This window comes from Haematobia irritans, chromosome 5 (genome assembly GCF_050003625.1).
Source record: "Haematobia irritans isolate KBUSLIRL chromosome 5, ASM5000362v1, whole genome shotgun sequence".
NCBI lineage: Eukaryota > Metazoa > Arthropoda > Insecta > Diptera > Muscidae > Haematobia > Haematobia irritans.
The window spans coordinates 138,949,024-138,960,864 of NC_134401.1; the positions used below are offsets into that span (position 1 = coordinate 138,949,024).

Consider the following 11,841-nt stretch of genomic DNA (forward strand, 5'->3'; position numbering starts at 1 on the left):
TGACAAAATTTTCTATGGGAATAAAATCTTAACAAAATTTTCTATAGGAAAAAAATTTTGACAAAATTTTATATAGAAATAAAATTTTGACAAAATTTTGGTAGATTATTTCGAGTGGCAACCATGATTATGAACCGATATGGACCAATTTTTGTGTGATTGGGGATGGTCTATATATAACTATAGACCGATATGGACCAATTTTAGCATAGTTATTAGCGGCCATATACTAACACCACGTTTCAAATTTCAACAGGATCGGATGAATTTTGCTCTTCCAAGCGGCTCCGGAGATCAAATCTGGGGATCGATTTATATGGGGGCTATATATAATTATGGACAAATTCTTGCGTGTTTGTTAGAGACCACATACTAACACCACGTTCCAGATTTCAACCGGATCGGATGAATTTTACTCCTCTAAGTGGCTCCGGAGGATCGGTTTATATGGGGGCTATCTGTAATTATGGACCGATATGGACCAATTTTTGCATGGTTGTTAGAGACCATATACTAACACCATGTAGCAAATTTCAGCCGCATCGGATGAAATTTGCTTCTCTTAGAGGCTCCGCAAGCCAAATCGGGGGATCGGTTTATATGTGGGGCTATATATAATTATGGACCGATGTGGACCAATTTTTGCGTAGTTGTTAGAGACCATATACTAACACCATGTACCTAATTTCAACCGGATCGGATGAGTTTTGCTCCTCCAAGAGGCTCCGCAAGCCAAATCTGTTTATATAGGGGATATACGTAAAAGTGGTGCGATATGGCCCATTTTCAATACCATCCGACCTACATCAATAGCAACTACTTGTGCCAAGCTTCAAGTCGATAGCTTGTTTCGTTCTGAAGTTAACGTGATTCCAACAGACGGACGGACATGCTTAGATCGACTCAGAATTTCACCACGACCCAGAATATATATACTTTATGGGGTCTTAGAGCAATATTTCGATGTGTTACAAACAGAATGACAAATTTAATATACCTCCCATCCTATGATGTAGGGTATAATAAGCCAAATAGTTGAACGATCGCATTGCAAATATATTGTCATGAAGCCAAAAATTTCTTGTCCTTAAAATAAGAATCCGAGTTTTGCTTAGTATAGAAAATGCATTTCCCTGATATATATTTTTCGTTGCTCAAAAGTCGATAAATTTTTCAATGAAGTAGGTTTGTTCTTCTATGGACCAAAATCAACTTGGCTTTAATAATTTTGAAAAAAATTTTACACTTAGAAATGAAGCAATTTGACTGACCCGTGCTGAGTCCTATTGAAATATCCATGGCCTGCGGCCGAAATGTTTGTCTGTCGAGGGCTTCAATACTGCTTTTAACATTTTCCCCATAACATTCGCCATTTGTTGGTCACCACACTTGATCAATTCGAAAGGGGAGCGACCATCGGTCATTATGGTGACCACAATATTACCATCGAAGGTAACAATTTTCAGCTGACCTCTTTGACAAGTTATACCGATCAATATGTTTGTTCACAGACTGCTCAATTTGGAATGGCTTCTCATCGGAGGTAACCAAATTCGGTCACTAGCGACTTTCGTGCAAGCGAATCAACTCTTTGGTTTTATTTTACGAACTATCATTTTTTATACATCGGTCAGTTCTTGCACTTGTTGGGACTTCAATAGCTTTAGTCCATGCTGATTTTCAACGTATATTGCATCTGTTCTCGCGTTATGTTCACCTCACAAGCAATTTTTCTACATATGCGTCGTAGTCTTCGATCAAATCTGGCCTTCATTTTTCGGATCATTTCTGGTGACGATAACAAATCTTTTTGTCAACCACATTTTGGGCGCGATTTGGGCCATTCGAAAAATCTTATTTCTGAATGCAATATATCAAAATGTTTTTGAAAGCTTGCGAAGCAGCTGTCAGACGAGTGGTTTAGGAACTATAGCAACCTAAATTTGGTTAAAATACATGTAGGCCTACATTTAAGCATCAAAGATAGTCTATTTAAACCTAGAATAATTTCGTTATAACAAAATCCATTTTCCATACTTCAAAAACATATTATAACTTAACGGAAAGTCTCAAACATTAAAAGCAAGTATTCCAAATTTAATGAAAAAAAAAATATCCCATACAAGTCAATCTTTTAATTAAAATGTCCTTAATCAACAAGAAAATTGTCTTCAATTTTTGTTAAATTATCTTTCATACATAATGGTTGCATACAAGGGTCATCCGAACATCTTTTTTCTCTCCAATGAAAAATTTTCCTTATCTTAATTTTAATAAAATTTTCTTTCTCTGTAACTTGACTGTTATCTTCAGCACAGTCAATAGTCCTATCTTCTGAATCGATTATATAGTACATGCAAATTCAAAGAATAATTTTTTGGCATCAATCATTTTGCAGGTTTTCGCAATTGGCCATAACGAATGATTATTTAAAATACATTAAGATTTCTAAGGTACTGGCTAATTGCACAATTACTTAGGTAATTTATTATTTTAGTTTCTAACATAAGCAGAGCATATAAAAAACAAAACATGAAGGAAATCCATCAAAATCAACCAGCAGTAATAAATTTTAAGACTACATCACTTTTTCCCTATGAAATTGAGGGAGGAGTGCAATTGAGAAAATCCCCTTCAATACCCAAAAACACATCTCACACTCCAAATTATTAGAGAAACAAATGAAATAATTTTAACGCCTTATAAATCATAGAGGCCTTCAAGTATAACAGTCATTTTTTCCGTTTTTAATTTCAAATGGATTTTTAAATGGAAAATTTAAACACATTGCATATTTGAAGCAAACCAAAAAACCTAATGCCCAGAAAATCATTGCAGTCCTCCACAAGTTTTTACTTGACTGACTAATAGACAAAGAATGGGAACATCTATCTAGCCGACTTGGACTAAGCAAAAATAAAAAACAAAACCACCGACAATTGGAGTATGGTTGTAGCTGTGATGATGATGATGATGGTGCCGATTATTGCCAATGGCATTAGTTGTCTGTCTGTCCGTCCATCAGTCTGTCTGCCTGATGGCTAATGACGATGATGATGGGTTTCCTAATATTTGCAATGCAATTTAATTTCTGGCATTTCTAACATTTTGGCATTCTCCATTCGCGTTTTTTTTTCTTGCTTTTCTTTTCCTTCTGTGCTATTTGTCGGCTAATTTCCGTATTAATTTATGGGCGCTTAAATGGATTAAAGCCAAAATACACCAATTAGCAAACCAAGAAGGCGCAAAAAGATTGTTTATTTGTCAGCACCCCGAATGCTATGGACTGACGATATTCACTCACTGACTGTTGACGGAGTGAACAACAAAACTGCCAATTTATATTGCAAGGCATTTTAAAAATGAATTAAACTATGAGAAATGGGAAAAAATAAACACGACAATATAAACGGGGAATTGTGAGGAATTTTTATGATTTTATTTTTTTTTCATTCTCGTCTTTAAGAATTGAAATTGCTTTAAATTAGTCTTCTTCCCATGCCCATTGCAATGATATTCTGTAGATGCACACATGACATGAATGTGGATGCAAATATTGACGATACCGTTTACAACGACGGTACCTCCATATCATCGACCATTCACTTGACATGTGAGAAGGAGGAGGGTGGTATTGCCAATTTTGATTCACTTATATTCCCCCTGCTAAAAGCCACATTGCAAATTGCTCGAAAGCAAGCCACACAAAAGGCGAAAATTAAACAACATTGTGTTGATTTTTAATTTACAACCTCCGACAAGAAATTAATGACACATCAAAGCATTTTTACTTTATCTACAAACAATTATGCAGCAAGTCCATCGATGGAGTTGAGAAGAGTCATTGCAAAATCACAGATTCCTCACTAATTGCTAAATCATAATTTACCCCAGCAAACGTATAGCCATCAATTAAATGGGAATTGGATTTCAGCAAACTCGACTTGTGTTGTCACTACACATTTTTATATATCATCAACCATGGAATGAGGGTATATTAAGTTTGCCATTCCGTTGATAACACATCGAAATATCGATTCCCGATAACATAAAACGCATATTGTCTTGACCCGGGTGAAATTTAAAGAAATTATTAGGAGCGCATATATTTGGGATGTTTTCAAATATTTTCGAATTTATTTCGAAAAGAATTGTAACAGACTAATTGGTCATTGGTAGCCATGACATTTTCCCATTATGACATTTTTTGTCTACGACTCGTATTTTGACTTACTCTATGAATCGACCCAATTTTTGGCTTCTTAATAAGAACGAAAATACTGATCAACCAGGTCATGCGGAATAAGTGGTAATCTGAAGGTGCAATGTCCCGGATACAAGGCTTAATCAGGAGCAACAATTTCTGGCCTGTATTTACTCAATCTACGAATCGACTAAAGGCTTCCTCATAACAACGAAAGTATTGAGCCACAAGGACATGCACCATTGATCGGTTTAATTGATAATCTTAAGGTGCATTGTGTGAGCATGAATTTTTCTATAAAAATAAAATTTTACAACATATTCTATAGCAATAAAATGTTGACAAAAATTTCTATACAAATAAAATTGTGAAAAAAATCTATAGAAATAAAATTTAGAAAAAAATTTCTATAAAAATAAAACTTTGATAAAAATTTCTCTGCAAATAAATTTTGGAAAAAATATAGCAATAAAATGTTGACAAAATTTTCTGTAGAAATAAAATTTTGACAGAATTTTCTATAGAAATAAAATTTTGTCAAAAATTTCTATAGAAATAAAATGTTGACAAAATTTTCTGTAGCAATAAAATGTTGACAATATTTTCTGTAAAAAAAATTGGCAAAATTTTCTATAGAAATAAAATTTTGACAAAATTTTCTATAGCAATAAAATGTTGACAACATTTGCTATTGCAATAAAACGTTGACAAAAATTTATATAGACATACAATTTTGAAAACATTTTCCATAGCAAAAATTTCTATAGAAATAAAATTTTGAAAAAATTTCTCTGCAAATAAAATTTTGGAAAAATTTAAAATTTGACAAAACTTTCTATAAAATAATATTTTGAGCAAAATTTCAATAGAAATAAAATTATGACAAAACTTTCTATAGAAATAAAATTTTTAAAAATAATATCTATAGAAATAAAATTTTGAAAAAATTTTCTATAGAAAAAAAAAATTCGAAAAAAAATTCCATAGAAATAAAATTTTAACTAAATTTTCGTTGTAAAATAATATTTTGACAAAAATTTCAATAGAAATAAACAAAAATAAAATTCTGACAAAACTTTCCATAGATAAAAAATTTTGGCAAAATATTGTATAGAAATAAAATGTTGACAAAATTTTCCATAGATAAAAAATTTTGGCAAAATATTGTATAGAAATAAAATGTTGAAAAAATTTTCTATAGAAATACAATTTTAACAAAATTTCCTATAGAAATAAAATATTGACAAAATTTTCTATAGAAATGAAATTTTGACAAAATTTCCTATAGAAATAAAATTTTGACAAAATTTCCTATAGAAATAAAATTTTGACAAAAAAACGTTTCTACAAAAATAAAATTTTGGCAAAATTTTTTATAAAAATAAAATTTTGGCAACTTTTTCCTTAGAAATAAAATTTTGACAAAAATTTTTATAGAAACAAAATCTTGACAAAAATTTCTATAGAAATAAACTCTTGAAAAAATTTCTATTAAAATAACATTTTGACAAAAATTTCTTTAGAAATAAAATTTTGACAAAATTTTCTGTGCAAATAAAATTTTGGAAAATTTTTCCATAGAAATAAAATTTTGACAAAATTTTCGCTAAATAAAATTTTGACAAAATTTCCTATAGAAATAAAATTTTGACAAAATTTTCTCTAGAAATAAAATTTTGACAAAATTTTCTCTACAAATAAAATTTTGACAAAATTTTCTATAGAAATAAAATTTTGACATAATTTTCTATAGAAATAAAATTATTTTCAAAATTTTCTATAGAAATAAAATTTTGACAAAATTTTCTCTACAAATAAAATTTTGGGAAAATTTTCGATATAAATAAAATTTTGACAAAAATTTCAATAGAAATAAACTTTTGAAAAAAATTCTATTGAAATAACATTTTGACAAACATTTCTATAGAAATAAAATTTTGACAAAATTTTCTCCACATATAAAATTTTGGAAAATTTTTCCATAGAAATAAAATTTTGGGAAAATGTTCTATAGAAATAAACTTTTGACAAAACTTTCTATAGAAATAAAATTTTGTCAACATTTTCTATAGAAATAAAATTTTGATAAAATTTTCTATAGAAATAAAGTTTTGAAAAAAAATTCTATTAAAATAACATTTTGACAAAAATTTCTATAGAAGTAAAATTTTGACAAAATTTTCTCTGCAAATGATGACATAATTTTCTATAGAAATAAAATTATGAAATTTAGAAATTAAATTTTGAAAAAATTTTCTTTGGAAATAAAATTTTGACAAAATTTTGTATAGAAAAAGTCGGTTATCTGAATTTAGATGATTGAAAAAATGTGTTAAAATATATTGTGTATTGAATAAAATTTTTTCTTTCTATAGAAAATTTTGTCAATTTCTATAGAAAGAAAAAAATTTATTCAATACACAATATATTCTACCACATTTTTCTATAAAATAATATTTTGAGAAAAATTTCAATGGAAATAAAATTATGACAAAACTTTCTATAGAAATAAAATTTTTAAAAAAATTTCTATAGAAATAAAATTTTAAAAAAATGTTCTATAGAAAAAAAAATTCGAAAAAAAATCCATAGAAATAAAATTTTAACTAAATTTTCGTTGTAAAATAATATTTTGACAAAAATTTCAATAGAAATAAACAAAAATAAAATTTTAACAAAACTTTCCATAGATAAAAAATTTTGGCAAAATATTGTATAGAAATAAAATGTTGACAAAATTTTCTATAGAAATGAAATTTTAACAAAATTTCCTATAGAAATAAAATTTTGACAAAATTTCCTATAGAAATAAAATTTTGACAAAAAACTTTTCTACAAAAATAAAATTTTGGCAAAATTTTTTAAAAAAATAAAATTTTGGCAACATTTTCCTTAGAAATAAAATTTTGACATAAATTTCTATAGAAATAAAATCTTGACAAAAATTTCTATAGAAATAAACTCTTGAAAAAATTTCTATTAAAATAACATTTTGACAAAAATTTCTATAGAAATAAAATTTTGACAAAATTTTCTGTGCAAATAAAATTTTGGATAATTTTTCCATAGAAATAAAATTTTGACAAAATTTTCGCTAAATAAAATTTTGACAAAATTTCCTATAGAAATAAAATTTTGACAAAATTTTCTCTACAAATAAAATTTTGACAAAATTTTCTATAGAAATAAAATTTTGACATAATTTTCTATAGAAATAAAATTATTTTCAAAATTTTCTATAGAAATACAATTTTGACCAAATTTTCTCTGCAAATACAATTTTGGGAAAATTTTCGATATAAATAAAATTTTGACAAAAATTTCAATAGAAATAAACTTTTGAAAAAAATTCTATTGAAATAACATTTTGACAAACATTTCTATAGAAATAAAATTTTGACAAAATTTTCTCCACATATAAAATTTTGGAAAATTTTTCCATAGAAATAAAATTTTGACAAAATTTTCTCTGCAACTAAAATTTTGACAAAATTTTCTCCGCATATAAAATTTTGGAAAATTTTTCCATAGAAATAAAATTTTGGGAAAATGTTCTATAGAAATAAAATTTTGACAAAACTTTCTATAGAAATAAAATTTTGACAAAATTTTCTATAGAAATAAAATTTTTATAAAATTTTCTATAGAAATAAAGTTTTGAAAAAAATTCGATTAAAATAACATTTTGACAAAATTTTCTATAGAAGTAAAATTTTGACAAAATTTTCTCTGCAAATAAAATTTTGGAAAATATTCCATAAAAATGAAATTTTGACATAATTTTCTACAGAAATAAAATTATGAAATTTAGAAATTAAATTTTGACAAAATTTTGTATAAATCGGTTACCGACTTAGTCCCATCTTAATATAACATCGATAAATATCCCATATGAAAATCTTGACAATATAGATGAACCCTACCCTATACGCTCACACACAATATCTGAACATTGTCCTCCATAGCGGTATCCTCTTTTATGACCGATAAATGGAATGTCAATTATTTTAGGAAACAGCCAATTGCCTAGCAAACACCCTCATTGCTTGATTTCACTTGGAGTTCCTTCCATGGCCTGTTCTTAAAATGTAGCATTGATGAGGGCATTTTTCTTCTGTTGTCGCCAGCAATTAAAAATAAAACTTCGAACAGCACAATTAAAAATTCAAAAACCTCAATGAAAGACATCGTTGAAACTTCAGTTATGGGGGTTGCTTCTTCCACAACAACTTTGATCATTAATAAATATTCAAATAGTTTCGAACTACTACTCCCTCTTTAGAGTTCAAATAAAATTGAAACTATGTTGTAGTACACAAATTTTCAATGGTTTATATTTCTTGAGGGCGGTGGGGAAGTAATTGGGAGCCAAATGTGAGTGGAAGATAATAGGGTGGATCCGCTGGTAGAAAAGGGATATTTGTCATTAAAATTGAGCCAAGGAAACAATTTCATAAATACAATGAAATTGTTCATTATTTATTTAATTTTCAATATAGAGAGTATGCTTCAAGTAAAATAATGGAAGTAATCAATTGGCGCCTTACAAAAAATATCCACACAAAGGAAATTTCATTTAAATTTTGTACTACCAGTGTACGCCCTAAGGTGAAACATAATATGTTTGAACAATACAAACAATATTTTGTTTGGACCAATCCTGAAAATATATATGCTTGAAGCAAAATGTGTTTGGGGTATATGTAACACAAGCGATTTTTAGGGTGTATAAGAATGGAAAAATCAGTGGCATGCGATGGATAATGCTTCGATTGATCAGTCTGTTGCATTTTGTTTTCGGAATAAATTCTCAAACATTTTAAAAATCTGTATTTGCGCTCCCAATATATTATTTTATATTATTTTATTTTTTTTATTTTATTTTACTTAATTTTATTTCATTTTACTTTTTTATTTGTTTTACTTAGTTTTGTTTTTTTTTTTTTTTTCATTTCATTGATTTTTTATTTTTTTACTTAATTTTATTTTATTTTATTTTACATAATTTTACTTAATTTAATTTAATTTAGTTTTATTTTATTTTATTTTGTTTTTTTTTTATTTTTTATTTATTTTTTATTTATCACATTTACGAACGACCCAAGACTGGACAAATATATCAGACAGATATATTTTTTTGTAAATCGAACGATACATATATAAGGCGTATATCTTATGGCGATTTCGATTGGGAAAAAAGGTGCAACATTCTCGAAATTGATTGCAAGATATCAAGGACACTGTCATAGATTTTGGATACTTTATACCTCACAATATTATAAATTCAATCAATTAGGGAAAAAGTAGTGTAACACCAAGGCAACATATTTTTTGCGAATCGAAAACGCCCTTAATAAAAATCCAATTGTGATGGAATGTAGGACCACCCTAATACTCATAATTTTTAAATTTAAAAATTGCCAATTTTAGGAGTTGTTCTACAAAAATATCAAAACTTCATGGTGGCACGGGCCACCCAAATAGGAGGGGAAGAAAATTAGCAGCCAACAGACTAAATACATAGTAGAGTCCCCTTCCTTCCCCCAACTTTTTGGCCTGGGCACCCCTTTTTTATCAAACCATGTGGATGGTTTTGTAGTGATTTATGCCAAAGTGTTATATGATGGCCCATCTTGTGGCACACATGAAATAGACTCTCAATAAGGCAACGACGCATCAAACATCATGAGATGAGAACAAGTACTTAAAATGTACGCTTGGCGATGGATGTGGTGCGCGTGGTGTGGAGTGTGTCTGCGTAACTAATAAATCTACTTAAGTGTTTTTTGCGGCACTGAAAATGCCATTTTTAATATGGCTTATAAATAATTTTTATGCGGTTGATAGTTTAGCACCACCATCATCGCCACCACCACTGTTTCCAACGTTAGTTGTACTAAATGGTAGCTACAAGGAAGCCATGAAGAAAAATCTATTCGGTATGAAAGAACACCCCAACATAATCATTACTTTCTATTTTTCATTGCAGCAATATTGACAGCAACACCATCAACCAGTGGAGGCAACAGCTAAGGCATCATCATCGTCGCTGGAAACATCTCAACATTAATGTGGCAAGTCCATAGTTGGAGGGGAAATCTCAGTCTCTAATAAAAGAACATGTGTAGAATGAATGGCGTGATATGAAGTATCCGTGCTAATTGTCCATGAGAATATTGTACTCTGATGTTTAATACAAATCGGAACCCATTATTCACTCATCACTGGATTTAATTTTTTTTTTTGGTTTGAACCTTGACACATAAAGAGAATCTTATAAAAATATTTCACTAATTTTTATTTCGTAATTTAATTTAATACGAATATAAATGGTGGCATCGATAAGCATACTACTTAACTTAAAGGATTTCGTAGCACATTTCCCCCATACAATGTTGAAAATAAAATAAGTCTTGCTGTATTATATCGTACAGAACAGTGATTATAATGAGATTCGAAAAGTCTACTCAACGACTTTGCAAATATTTAGAAAACTCTAAATTTAAGATTTAACAAGTGAGTACAGTATATACATATACATATATTCGACCTATATCTGAATATGATCCAATTTGAATGATTTTTTGAATAAATAGATTAAAATGTGCCAAATCTGGCGACGATCGGCCGATGCATGTATACACTAATAGAAAAAGTTTTGTTATATTAACGAAATTTATCATTAAAAGTAAGCCAATGAAACAAATTCGTTAATACAACGAATTTTTTATACCCTCTACACGCAGAGAAGAAACATGATTGTCACAATCATATTTGAAGAGCAAAATAATATGATAGGAGCTATTTTTGCGGAGACCATGTAACATTTTAAACTGCAACCATGTTGGCTCAGTGAACATGGTTCTAAGAAAAATATAATTGTCCTCATCTAAAATGTTATTATATTGATAAAAAGAATTTTGTTTGAATGAAAAGACAATGGTCACGATTTAAAATGTTATGGTATTCATTAAAAATGTTTTTCTCCTAGTTAAAAGAACATGGTCACAACCTAAAATGTTTTCATCTTTATGAAAAAACTTTTTTCATCGTCGAAAAAAGGACGCCACTTGAGAAAAGAAAACACAAAATTAACTTTATTTGTTTGTTTTTATTTATTTATAAACTAATTCATTGTTTATTTGTATTTATAATACCGTTCAAGCAAACATCATATATTTTTACACACTCTATTTTATTTCAATTTCAACAATAAGTAATTATTTAATATTTACATTGTGCCCATCAAATGTACAAACGCAGACATCATGTAACTGCAAATAAAAATAAATGATCCATATAGCAAAATGCATAACAAAAAACAGGAACATTTACATTTCAATTACTCTTTCCCTTTTTGTGTTCACATAAAACCACGTGCCACTTCTGAATAAATAAATTAACACAAAACACAGTAAATCCGTATTCTCCGTCCATTCCAAGAAACAATCAACACACGACTGACGCGTAAAATGATAATCGTGTGTATCTGCTCAATGTTTTTATAAAATTCTTTTCGCTGCAAAAAAGTTAAAAAATTAATTGGTCACGAAAAAAATGTAAATGGTCTTTATGGCTTCTAGCTTCTAGACATATTTATACTTAACCTATAAATGCTTCTAGACATATTTATACTT

General features: G+C 28.5%; 1 long non-coding RNA gene across 1 annotated transcript; it reads right to left on the reverse strand.

Annotated features, from left to right (window-relative positions):
* Window positions 1-11,295: 11,295 nt before the first annotated feature.
* On the reverse strand, window positions 11,296-11,631 carry LOC142240994 (uncharacterized). The gene is made up of 2 exons (XR_012723452.1): window positions 11,540-11,631; window positions 11,296-11,478 (listed from the first exon to the last, which is right to left on the reverse strand). It is a non-coding gene; the product is annotated as an uncharacterized LOC142240994 (long non-coding RNA).
* Window positions 11,632-11,841: the final 210 nt, after the last annotated feature.